An 11,778-nucleotide genomic window follows, 5' to 3' on the forward strand; every position below is an offset into this window, starting at 1 on the left:
CACACACACACACACACAAACACACACACACACACACACACACACACACACACACACACACACACACACACACACACACACACACACACAAACGCACGCAAACACACACACAAACACACACACACGCACACACACACACGCACGCACGCATGCACACACACACACAAACACACAAACATACACACACACACACACACACACACACACACACACACACACACACACACACACATACACACACACGCTACCAAAAACATAACCTTCTAGCAAAAGTAATAGCGGATATACCAGTTCGTTTCAGAAAAAAATGCACCGCTTCCGCGCCAGTCTAATCGTATTGCAGACGGGCGTGACGTATCTTCATTTTCCCCGGCACCCCGTAGTATAGACGACTGATGTATTGTTGGCGGTTCGGCGCTGGCACGGAGTGAGGCGGTAGAACGCACGTTCTCCGCGTTCCAGTAAACGAACCGTTTGTTCTGAAATATTCCGGCACTCACCGCCCGCGCAATTTCCCGGAATTAAACGGCAGCTTATGGAGATTGCGGCTCTCAGAGATGTAATGATGTGTGTAGATCAACCAAGGATTGAGGTTTTCAAAATGTTATTCTTTCCTAGAACTATCGCAGAGTGGAACTCGCTGTCACCAAGTACAGTAGGGGCATTGTCATTAGATAGCTTTAAACAATGTTTAGAGTTAGACATTCAAGGGTTTAAGTATAATACGCCGTGTAATGTATCCAGCTGCCGCCGTGCCGCGTGCCTGCGAAGCGTGCTTCGTGTATTACATGTTTTAATTTCAGGGAATGGTGACAACTGTTTTTTTTTTCTTTCTTATTTCATCAAACCCCTCTTCCAAAAATTCAAACCTTCTTTAGCTCTAAACCTGTGACACAAGTGCATGAAAGTCATAGAATTGCATTCACGTACACCCAACATGTATTAGTTCGCCGTTGAAATGGTCCCTTTCTCTGACCAAAATTTACTCCTACCCTGAACTTGAAGCACGTCACATGCACGTCCGCCAGTAACTGTAACATTTCTGGACAAGATTGATGGAAGATTAGCGCTATTCAAGAGCGACCGTCTCTGCCCTTGTCGGTTGAGCATACCGGAGGCAAGAATGCATTAGACTCATCTATGGTATTAACTTTCCTAGAGTGCACTCGGGACACAAGAACACCAAAGGCGATTGATATGCATCACGACTTTTTGTCTTGTCATCGCTTGAACTTGGGCGAAACCATCACAATTTATCTTTATTAGCTTCCAGTTGCCCGTGACTTTGAGTAGATAAAACTGACGTTACTCAACATCAAGTTTCATTGTTCCTGGTCTTCAGAAAGGAGAGAGATTTTATACTGTGTCATAAAGGCATGCCACTGGCGCTACTGGATACTTCATGACCCTTGTCAGATCTGGCGGGAAAATGCGATAGATTCTAGTGGAAGGCGATCCAAGATTAGCCTGGGTACCATCCTACTTGTATGCCGGGGCTCCCACACTCGCTTCCCTACCAAGTACTTGTTANTGGAGATTGCGGCTCTCAGAGATGTAATGATGTGTGTAGATCGAGGCGGGCGGAGGGAGGGGGGGGGGGGTCGGCTTGGGTAGGAAACACGCCAGAAATCATGTCCCAGTGATAGAAGAAAAATGTCCAGACTACGCATGATGTACAAAATGACTAATAAACTGGTGGACGCACCAACTACTAAGCAACTAATAACAGTCCAGAAGAGAACAAGAAATAGCCATGCCTTCAAGTACCAGAGTTATCAACCAAGGATTGAGGTTTTCAAAATGTCATTCTTTCCTAGAACTATCGCAGAGTGGAACTCGCTGTCACCAAGTACAATAGGGGCATTATCATTAGATAGCTTTAAACAATGTTTAGAGTTAGATGTTCGAGGGTTAGGTGTAACACGTCGTGTAATGTAGCCAGCTGCCGCCGCGCCACGTGCCTGCGAAGCTGGTGTGTTACGCCGAAGTGCGGCTATACAGGCTATACAGATACAGAAATAGTCAAGAGACTCCCTGAAACTTGTGTCACGTCTTTCACTCTTGTCAATTATTCCTCAGGCAAAAAAGTATTAGTTCGCCGTTGAAATGGTCCCTTTCTCTGACCAAAATTTACTCCTACCCTGAACTTGAAGCACGTCACATGCACGTCCGCCAGTAACTGTAACATTTCTGGACAAGATTGATGGTAGATTAGCGCTATTCAAGAGCGACCGTCTCTGCCCTTGTCGGTTGAGCATGCCGGAGGCAAGAATGCATTAGACTCTCCTAGAGTGCACTCGGGACAAGAACACCAAAGGCGATTGATATGCATCACGACTTTTTGTCTTGTCATCGCTTGAACTTGGGCGAAACCATCACAATTTATCTTTATTAGCTTCCAGTTGCCCGTGACTTTGAGTAGATAAAACTGACGTTACTCAACATCAAGTTTCATTGTTCCTGGTCTTCAGAAAGGAGAGAGATTTTATACTGTGTCATAAAGGCATGCCACTGGCGCTACTGGATACTTCATGACCCTTGTCAGATCTGGCGGGAAAATGCGATAGATTCTAGTGGAAGGCGATCCAAGATTAGCCTGGGTACCATCCTACTTGTATGCCGGGGCTCCCACACTCGCTTCCCTACCAAGTACTTGTTAGGGAAGCGAGTGTGGGAGCCCCGGCATACAAGTAGGATGGTACCCAGGCTAATCCAAGATAACGTGGGCAAAGGTTGGGGCATTCCACCCCTATTGAACGAACTTTTCTTTTTTCCATCGACTCTGGTCGTTTCTGATGATAATGAACTAAGCAAATCTTTCTTGCCATTTTTTATACTCCGTCCACTGAAGGGCCATCATTTGCCATATATTTACAGAAAGGCTGAGTATCAGTAGCCTGGGTACCATCTGGATTTTCGCTACGCAACGCTCGAAAAAAATTTTTCGAGCGTTGCGTAGCGAAAATCCGGATGGTACCCAGGCTAGAGTATCAGGCCATGTTGATTTGATTATATGGAACCCCAAAACTGACGCGAGCGTGAGAATAAAAAAGGTTTGGAAAAAAAAAAGTTCCCTTCATTATGAAATCTACGTGGTCATAAAGGCTGAACAGAATTGACTAAACACACAGAGTACTATGGGATGGCGAATAATAATACTATTATTAATAGACTCTTCAATTTCATTTCTTGACATTTTATTTTTTTCCTGAATTGATTTCGGCATTCTATGACATTAGTATCCTTTTTCAATACTGTTTTTTTTTTTGCAACATACGACATACATTCGCTCATTTTGTACGATTTACAGTATGGTCAAAACCTTTTTTTTTCGGAAACAGACGAAAATTCATGCGCGCGAGGATGTCATCCATATTATCATATCAACATGGCCTTAATACAAACCCTCGAAGCCATCTACTGTACTACATAATTGTTTCAACCACGAAATTAAAAAAAATGCCGCGAAAACCTTTTCCATCCTATCTCGAAATAAAACCACCGCCAAAATAAATGCATTTTACAGTACAGGTCAAAGGTCAACAGCTGGGATTCGAAACTTGATGGAAGATTTGCGTTTGAGTAAAGGACTGGTATCAGTTTTCAAGACACCGACCTCAGCTCGTACGGTCTCCGCCCGAAGCATATCAAATGACGCCCAAAGCAGCGCCGAAGCCTGGGGGATCGATGGAAGATCGAGAACAAATTTGGAGGTCAGAGAGAGTAAGACTTCTGAATACATAAAGACACTACGAGATAAACAGAATCCCGGCCGTGGTCGATTGAAGCCAGATCTAGTTGAATGTGCACACGTACACAGCCGTGTGAAGTGGTGGGATTGACTCTGGTATTTGTTTTTATGTTTACCGAAGGAAAACATATTGTTTTTACTCAGTTTCTTCCTCCTCCTCTTCTGTTCCAAACACAAACCTCTGACCTGGCCAATAACATGATAGTCTGCCACCATGGAGACTGGTGTTGGGTTACATAATGTTGCAATTTCATGGTCTGCCCTACTCCTGTCACCATATACTTGTAGTACATGTATGTGAATGTGTTTGAGTAAAAATTAACAGGGCAGACCATGTCCGAAGGTAAACATTATGCATTTGCTTTGCAAATGTTACTAGTACTTCTCTAGTTATTTATTACCTCCATGAAATGTGTCATGGAGGTTATATTTTCAGTTGCGTTTATCTGTCCGTCCGTCTGTCCGTCTGTCCGTCCGTCTGTTGGTCAACAAGATAACTCAAGAACGCCTGGATGGATTGGTTTCATACTTGGTGTGTTGGTAGGGTGTGACGAAAACTGGAAATGATTAGATTTTGGGCCCCCTAGTGGCTTCCCTTGGTACTGCAGCGCAACTTCCGGTTTTGATATCTCGCGATCTGGACATGCTAGGGTCATGAAATTTGGATGGAAGGTAGCTCTTGTCCTCGGGAAGAAGTCACGTGAGTTTGGTCCCCCTAGCGGCTTGTTCTGGAACTGCAGGATGGTTTCTTTAAAAATATTCGAGAGAGGATAACTGAACAACCGTTTGATGGATCATCATGATTTTTGGTGTGTAGGTAGCTTAAGTGATGCTTGACATAATCAAAATATAATTATGCCAATCAGGATCTAATTTGCATAATTAATGAGGAAATTATATAAATCAGCTGTATTTCATATTAGGGCTATAAAACTCTATAGACATATGCTAGTGAGAACGACAAGATCATTGGCAGATATCGATTATGTAAAGGAAGACCTAATTTGCATAATAAATGGCAAATTGGTACAATTTTATGGTGGTAACTGCTGGGAATTTAATACTTGCCATAATTGGAAGTTCAGTGAAGGTGAACATCACTAAACATAATTTATGTCAATCAGGACCTCATTTGCATAATTTATGAGGAAACGCTAGAATAGCCTTATTTCTTAAGATAACCCTGTCATTTGGTGGAGAGTATGATCAATTGATACAATATATGCAAATGGCCTCAAATGATTTGAATATATGCGGTGAAAAATGTAAGCCAATTACAGGTGGTCATCACCATGCGTAAGATTTATGAAAACAATACACATGTCATGGAGGTATGAGATCATCGAACTCTAGTTTCATTATGTTTACCGAAGGAAAACAGTTGTTTTTGCTCTGTTTCCTCTTCATCTCCAAAGCAATAATGCCAATGACCTGAACCAGACGTCTGTCACCGTGGTAACTAGTGTTGGGTTACATTATGTTGCAATTTTATAGCAGGAGGGATTTATACTCCTGTCTGACCATAAATATAAATGTGTTTGAGTAAGGATAAACAGAGCAGACCATATGCAAAGGTAACATTGTGAATTTGCTTTGCAAATGTTACCTTTCTAGTTTCATTTATTTATTTGCACAAATAAAAAGACGAACAAGTATGAAAAACAAAGGAAAAATACATTGTGCAGGAGGAGGAAAGAAGCCTGCATGGCTTGTACAATGTCCTCCTTCTTGAAACTTAGGAAATATTACTAATGAAACTAGCATAATAAATAAACTGAATAAAACCTAGATATAACAGAACATAACTCAGATATCAGATAGATATAACTGAAAAGCATTTCAACGCAATGTTTAGAAAGAAACAAAAAATATAAAAAGACATGAAAGTAATATATGCTAGAACTCAATACAACTGAAAATTTACACACTAAGGGAAATGAAAAAATGAAGAGCAAATTATACAGATGAGTGGTTGCTTAGTAAGAAATGTTTTTATTTAGAATAGCATGTTCTTAAATCTTAACAGTGATTTTCAGTTCTGTAATTTTTTATCTAAACAATTCCAATTTGTGGACACCTAATTTACCTGAACATCATGGACAACATTGCTGAGTTTTGTGTAGATCTGTTTCAAGTTATTCTGTTGCCTTAAACATGCCTCATTTTAACATGCCGGAGGGTAGAGACTCGCAAATATGAATATTCGTTTGGCTCCTCCAGCTTTAAAGGTGCTCTATGTAGTTTTTTGGCCGTCTAACCTTAAAACAAAAAGTCGATTTTCTGGCCATTTCTTTACATTGCTAGTTGAATAAACCCTACCGTGTTACACTGATCCATTCAGTTCATGGAGGCGAGACAATATTTATGCGATACGAGCGGTTACAAAACTGAGAAATCGCTCGCGCGCGCTTGGGTGTCCGCCATGTTTGTTGACTTCCGAACATGTCAGAGTACTCCCGAGCCGGCCCGGAGATTTGTCACGTGGTCTAACTTGACCTTTCACCCGGGAGCGAGATATTCGATTCTAACAGCCGGTTTTCGCCTTTGGTTCCCGGGTTTGTTTTGATCGCATTATTTCTTCGATTACTGCTATACCAACAACACCCGCTTTGAGAACTTGTCCTTCTCCTTCCTTTTCCTGGCGGAACTGGTCAGCAAACTTCTTCTACCTCCACGATTCACCCGATCCCGACCGCCCTCCATTCCCGCCATTTTGTTTCAGAGTCATGACATCACGCAGCCGGAACTTACCGAAGATTCCCGAACGAAAACCGTTGTTTGTTTACGTTCCAGCGGTGGCATCAACTCGGTGCCACCGGGAACTGAGCGCGCATCGAGCGGACTGTTTTTGCGCTAACAAAATATGCCAGAAACGTAATATAATGACGCAAATGTGTTGAAAAGTGATAGTAAATGATGATAAGACCAAGATTTGTTAGATTCAGAATATTTGATTTTTTTGCGCAAAAAACTACATAGAGCACCTTTAAGAGCTCATTCACTGTGCATTCAAAGAAATACCCCTGCCTGTTCCAATCTTGTTACACCTTTCGATATCCTTTGACAGATGCTTGGTAGTCTAAATCATGAAGGAACAAAAGCATTGTTTATGATAGGTAAAGTAAAGCATCCACAGGTAGTAAATACAGAAGAATGCGGTTGCTTAACAGATAAATCACTTATGCCAATTTGCTTCTCAACTGGTCTACTATGATCAAAATGAGGAATACTTGTCATAATTGATCATTGATATGAAGAATATGTGATAAAGAAGTACAACATGAAAAATGATATTGTTGAGGGAACAGTTTTTGTCACAAGCTCAATTTTTCAAAAATCCCAGGTAATATTCCGAGTAAAAACAAGCACTACAGTCAAGGAATGAGTATTAGAAAACCCCATATATAACCATCAGAAACCCTCATACGTAATTGTCAGAAACCCCCGTACACACCCGTTTGTCAATCCCCTGTCCACATGAGTGTTGCATTTTTGATGGCGCTATTGTCTGAAGTCATGGAAAATTCCCTCCTGTTCAGCAACACCATACATCATTCGATGTGTCATCAGCGCACCAATCAAGGCCGTAATTCATGGTCAGACTCAGGAGAAATGGCAAATACATTTACTAAGACACTACCAGGCTTTGGGAATCGGCTGGAAAGAGTAGAAAATTTCACTCTTTCCAGCAAGCTAGCATGTATGGTATTGCAGTTTCGTTTTGTTGTGTAATGTTCCCAAACTGTGATGATCATTTTGTGTATAGAGCATAGGGGTACAGATATTCAGGGGGAACCAGACGATGCTGTGCAACTAGTGCTGTGTACCAGATTGCTGGAACTAGTTCCGGACTTGTAAAAATGTTTAGGCTCACGTTAAAAAAAAAACTGAACGTGTAGAACCAGTTCCATACTTACAAAAATTTCTACACCACCTGAAATTTTCAATAGTCAGAAATTTGCTTTGCAGAAGAAAAGAAGAAAACATTGCCTTGGGTATTATCAAGTTTCGGCCTCCGTNTTACTAATGAAACTAGCATAATAAATAAACTGAATAAAACCTAGATATAACAGAACATAACTCAGATATCAGATAGATATAACTGAAAAGCATTTCAACGCAATGTTTAGAAAGAAACAAAAAATATAAAAAGACATGAAAGTAATATATGCTAGAACTCAATATAACTGAAAATTTACACACTGGGAATGAAAAAAAATGAAGAGCAAATTATACAGATGTGAGATGAGTGGTTTGCTTAGTAGGAAATGTTTTTGGCGACGTCTCAGGGAGGAGCCTAATGGTACAGTATTGTGTGCAGTTTGCAAGAATTCTAGGAATTGTACACACAGGAATTTTGTCCACAGGAATGGAATGTCCACAGGCATGTCTCTGGCCCACATCTATGCCCACATTCCTGGAAACACTTGGGAAGACCTGTCTGCCCCAGATGGCCATACATTCTGTGACCCCGGGGCTCGTTCACAATACACTCTATCTGCACTGAATCTGTCTAGACTTAACAGGCAGCAAGTCTTCCTCAAAATCATGAAATGATGGCAGTGTCATGCAAACAATAACCCTAACAGCAACCACCGTCGCCATGGCAATGTATGTTTTCATTGCCAGTCTTGTTATTTTAGCATGTTCTTAAATCTTAACAGTGATTTCCAATTCTGTAATTTTTTATCTAAACAATTCCAATTTGTGGACACCTAATTTACCTGGACATCATGGGCAACATTGCTGAGTTTTGTGTAGATCTGTTTCAAGTTATTCTGTTGCCTTAAACATGCCTCGTTTTAACATGCCGGAGGTTAGAGACTCGCAAATATTAATATTCGTTTGGCTCCTCCAACTTTAAGAGCTAATTCACTGTACATTCAAAGAGATACCCCTGCCTGTTCCAATCTTGTTACACCTTTCGATATCCTTTGACAGATGCTTGGTAGTCTAAATCATGAAGGAACAAAAGCATTGTTTATGATAGGTAAAGTAAAGCATCCACAGGTAGTAAATTCAGAAGAATGCGGTTGCTTAACAGATAAATCACTTATGCCATTGCTTCTCAACTGGTCTACTATGATCAAAATGAGGAATACTTGTGTCATAATTTATCATTGATATGAAGAATACGTGATAAAGAAGTACAAATAAAAAATGATATTGTTGAGGGAACAGTTTTTGTCACAAGCTCAATTTTTCAAAAATCCCTGAGGTAATATTCAGAGTAAAAACAAGCACTACAGTCAAGGAATGAGTATTAGAAAACCCCATACATAACCATCAGAAACCCTCATACGTAATTGTCAGAAACCCCCGTACACACCCGTTTGTCAATCCCCTGTCCACATGAGTGTTGCATTTTTGATGGCGCTATTGTCTGAAGTCATGGAAAATTCCCTCCTGTTCAGGTACACCATACATCATTCAATGTGTCATCAGCGTACCAATCAAGGCCGTAATTCATGGTCAGACTCAGGAGAAATGGCAAATACAGTAACTAAGACACTACCAGGCTTTGGGAATCGGCTGGAAAGAGTAGAAAATTTTACTCTTTCCAGCAAGCTAGCATGTATGGTATTGCAGTTTCGTTTTGTTGTGTAATGTTCCCAAACTGTGATGATCATTTTGTGTATAGAGCATAGGGGTACAGATATTCAGGGGGAACCAGACGATGCTGTGCAACTAGTGCTGTGTACCAGATTGCTGGAACTAGTTCCGGACTTGTAAAAATGTTTAGGCTCACGTTAAAAAAAAACTGAACGTGTAGAACCAGTTCCATACTTACAAAAATTTCTACACCACCTGAAATTTTCAATAGTCAGAAATTTGCTTTGCAGAAAGAAAAGAAGAAAACATTGCCTTTGGGTATTATCAAGTTTCGGCCTCCGTAAATTATGTGGCCAAAGTTTTCCCCAGAAGTGCCCCGCCAACAACACATCTTGCTTCTAAACCCTGGTAGTGCATTGCTCGTTACAAAATTTTGCAGTAAAGCTGCCCCACTTTTTCATTAGAAAATGTTCACTGAGATATCCCGTATTTTGCAAGTCCGGATCTGAACCTAAACCTCTGGACTTGAATCTGGACCTGGACCTGAATATGGGTTTAGGTACACAGCAACCCAATGTTGTTGTGTTTGGTATCGCTTTTGGGATGGCATCTGTAGGGCCTGTTGAAGTCATCCTGCATGTCTTGGCCAGGTCTGACGCTAAGACCTAGAAAAAAACTCTTGTGTTTCCTTTATCCCGACTTACCTTAGAAAAAACTGCCGACCCTAGCCTTTTTTTGGTGTGGACCCCTTCAAGGGACATACATTTTTGAGCTGATTGACCTTTAACGTTACTAGCTCCATGATCTGACACCTCAGCGATTAAACTTTGTACTAGCAATTTTCCGACATTGACATTGAAAATATAAGTAAGTTTTACTGTGTTTAACTGTATTTTATTAGTTGGAATACTAGAGATTGCTATAAAAAAGAAAATAAAAAAGGTAATCCCTACCAACCCACCCTATTTTTTTCACGACTGAAACGGGAAACACAATATTTTTCCTAGGCCTAAATGGTCCTGTCCCTGGTGCTGAACTACCGGTGGCCATGTGTGTAATACAAATTCCTGAGGAATCATTAGAATTTTTCCAAACTGGTTGCATATAGCATTAGGCTTGCAACTCAATAGTTGCTAAAATGAGGAAACTAAGCTCACACCAATTTAATTTGTTGGTCCTCGGATTTTTAAAGAAAATATGACGCGACAGGGCAAAAAAATAAAAATAAAAACGGACTTGGGCATCCTATGATAGCCTCAAATTCTATGATAGGAGCCATACCAGACTCGTTTGTAATTCAAACTATGAATTTCAAACTTTTAATTAACTACAACATTGTTAGATGAAAAGACTGTAACAACTCCAAAGAGAAGGGACTTCCTTCAACTGTTGGGGCCAAAATATGAGCATTTTGGAGTTGATTCCGAGAATTTTTTTATTTGCAAGTCAGAAAAAAATGAAGCGGGCAATTCAGTGAACCTACAAATTAAATTGGTGTGGCCTAATGACATCTACAGCCACTTGAATGACATTGTTGCTATTTTGCTACCCAGTGAGAAAATTTTTTTTCAGTGTTCTGCAATATTGTAGTATTTTGTTCTGCAATTCAGAAATTCTGTTTTGCATGTACACAGACCTTCATACCTCAACCTTCTTAACCTAATACAATATTATACAGTATACAATTGAAAAGTCTTTTTCAGCATAGTAGTAATATAGCAACAACAGCAATGCCCTTGATTTTGCCCCTGGAAACTGCACTAGAAGCATTAGATAAGTTGTTTGCATGGCACATCTGGGCAAAACTATGGCCATATCCATGGACGCTGACACCCTTGAATCCCGTGCCTGACATTTTCAGTCTGCAAAAATTACAGGTCACCTAATTTTTCTTCTACCATATTGAAAACGTCTCTACAAAATGCAGACTGGTGTTTTAACACTCACGTGACTTCAGGGGTGCTTTTTGCGAAGCGCACTACTTTTCTGGACCAATCAAACTGCAAGAGTTGGGTATAAGGTATAGCATTGATGCTGTGAAGAAAGCTTTATGAACTCATTAACTGGACGTAGCCCCCGGCTAAATGGGTAGCGTTGGGCTTCTCCTAGTAATAAGTGTAGCGAATTCGTGCGTAGACGCACCCGTAGCTCACTCCGAGTTAATCAGAAGGGTCATCTGACATCAGGTGCTCTATGAAATAGCGTGGGGATCATGATAGAATAATTGCTTCCAAATTCTCAGGGCATACCGGGTCAGTATTTTGCTTCTCACCTTCACTGTCCAGTTTGTCTTAAGCTTGGTACTGTTAAAGCTTTTCCTTTAATTAGGTGTTAAGCCATCCGGAGCACACTGAAAACTGTTCATAAACCATTGCCATTATTTCTTTTATACTGTAGGTGGTACCAGTCCATACAAAATAAAATCCACATATGGAACGGTGCATCGCAGGTAAACATCAGAAATACCTGCACAG

General features: G+C 40.7%; 1 protein-coding gene across 5 annotated transcripts in view; it reads left to right on the forward strand.

Moving 5' to 3' along the window:
* Positions 1-11,778, forward strand: part of LOC109487836 (carbonic anhydrase-related protein 10-like) — a 181,495-nt gene that overhangs the window by 48,711 nt on the left and 121,006 nt on the right. The window contains exon 1 of one of the 5 annotated variants that reach the window (XM_019791928.1): positions 3,595-3,713. The exons of the other annotated variants lie outside the window; for them this stretch is intronic. The gene's annotated coding sequence lies outside the window, so the exon portion shown is untranslated. Of the gene's footprint in view, positions 1-3,594; positions 3,714-11,778 lie in introns of those variants that run through there. 5 annotated transcript variants of the gene reach the window in all.

This window comes from Branchiostoma belcheri, unplaced genomic scaffold (genome assembly GCF_001625305.1).
Source record: "Branchiostoma belcheri isolate BF01 breed outbred unplaced genomic scaffold, Haploidv18h27 scaffold9, whole genome shotgun sequence".
In the NCBI taxonomy this organism is placed as follows: domain Eukaryota; kingdom Metazoa; phylum Chordata; class Leptocardii; order Amphioxiformes; family Branchiostomatidae; genus Branchiostoma; species Branchiostoma belcheri.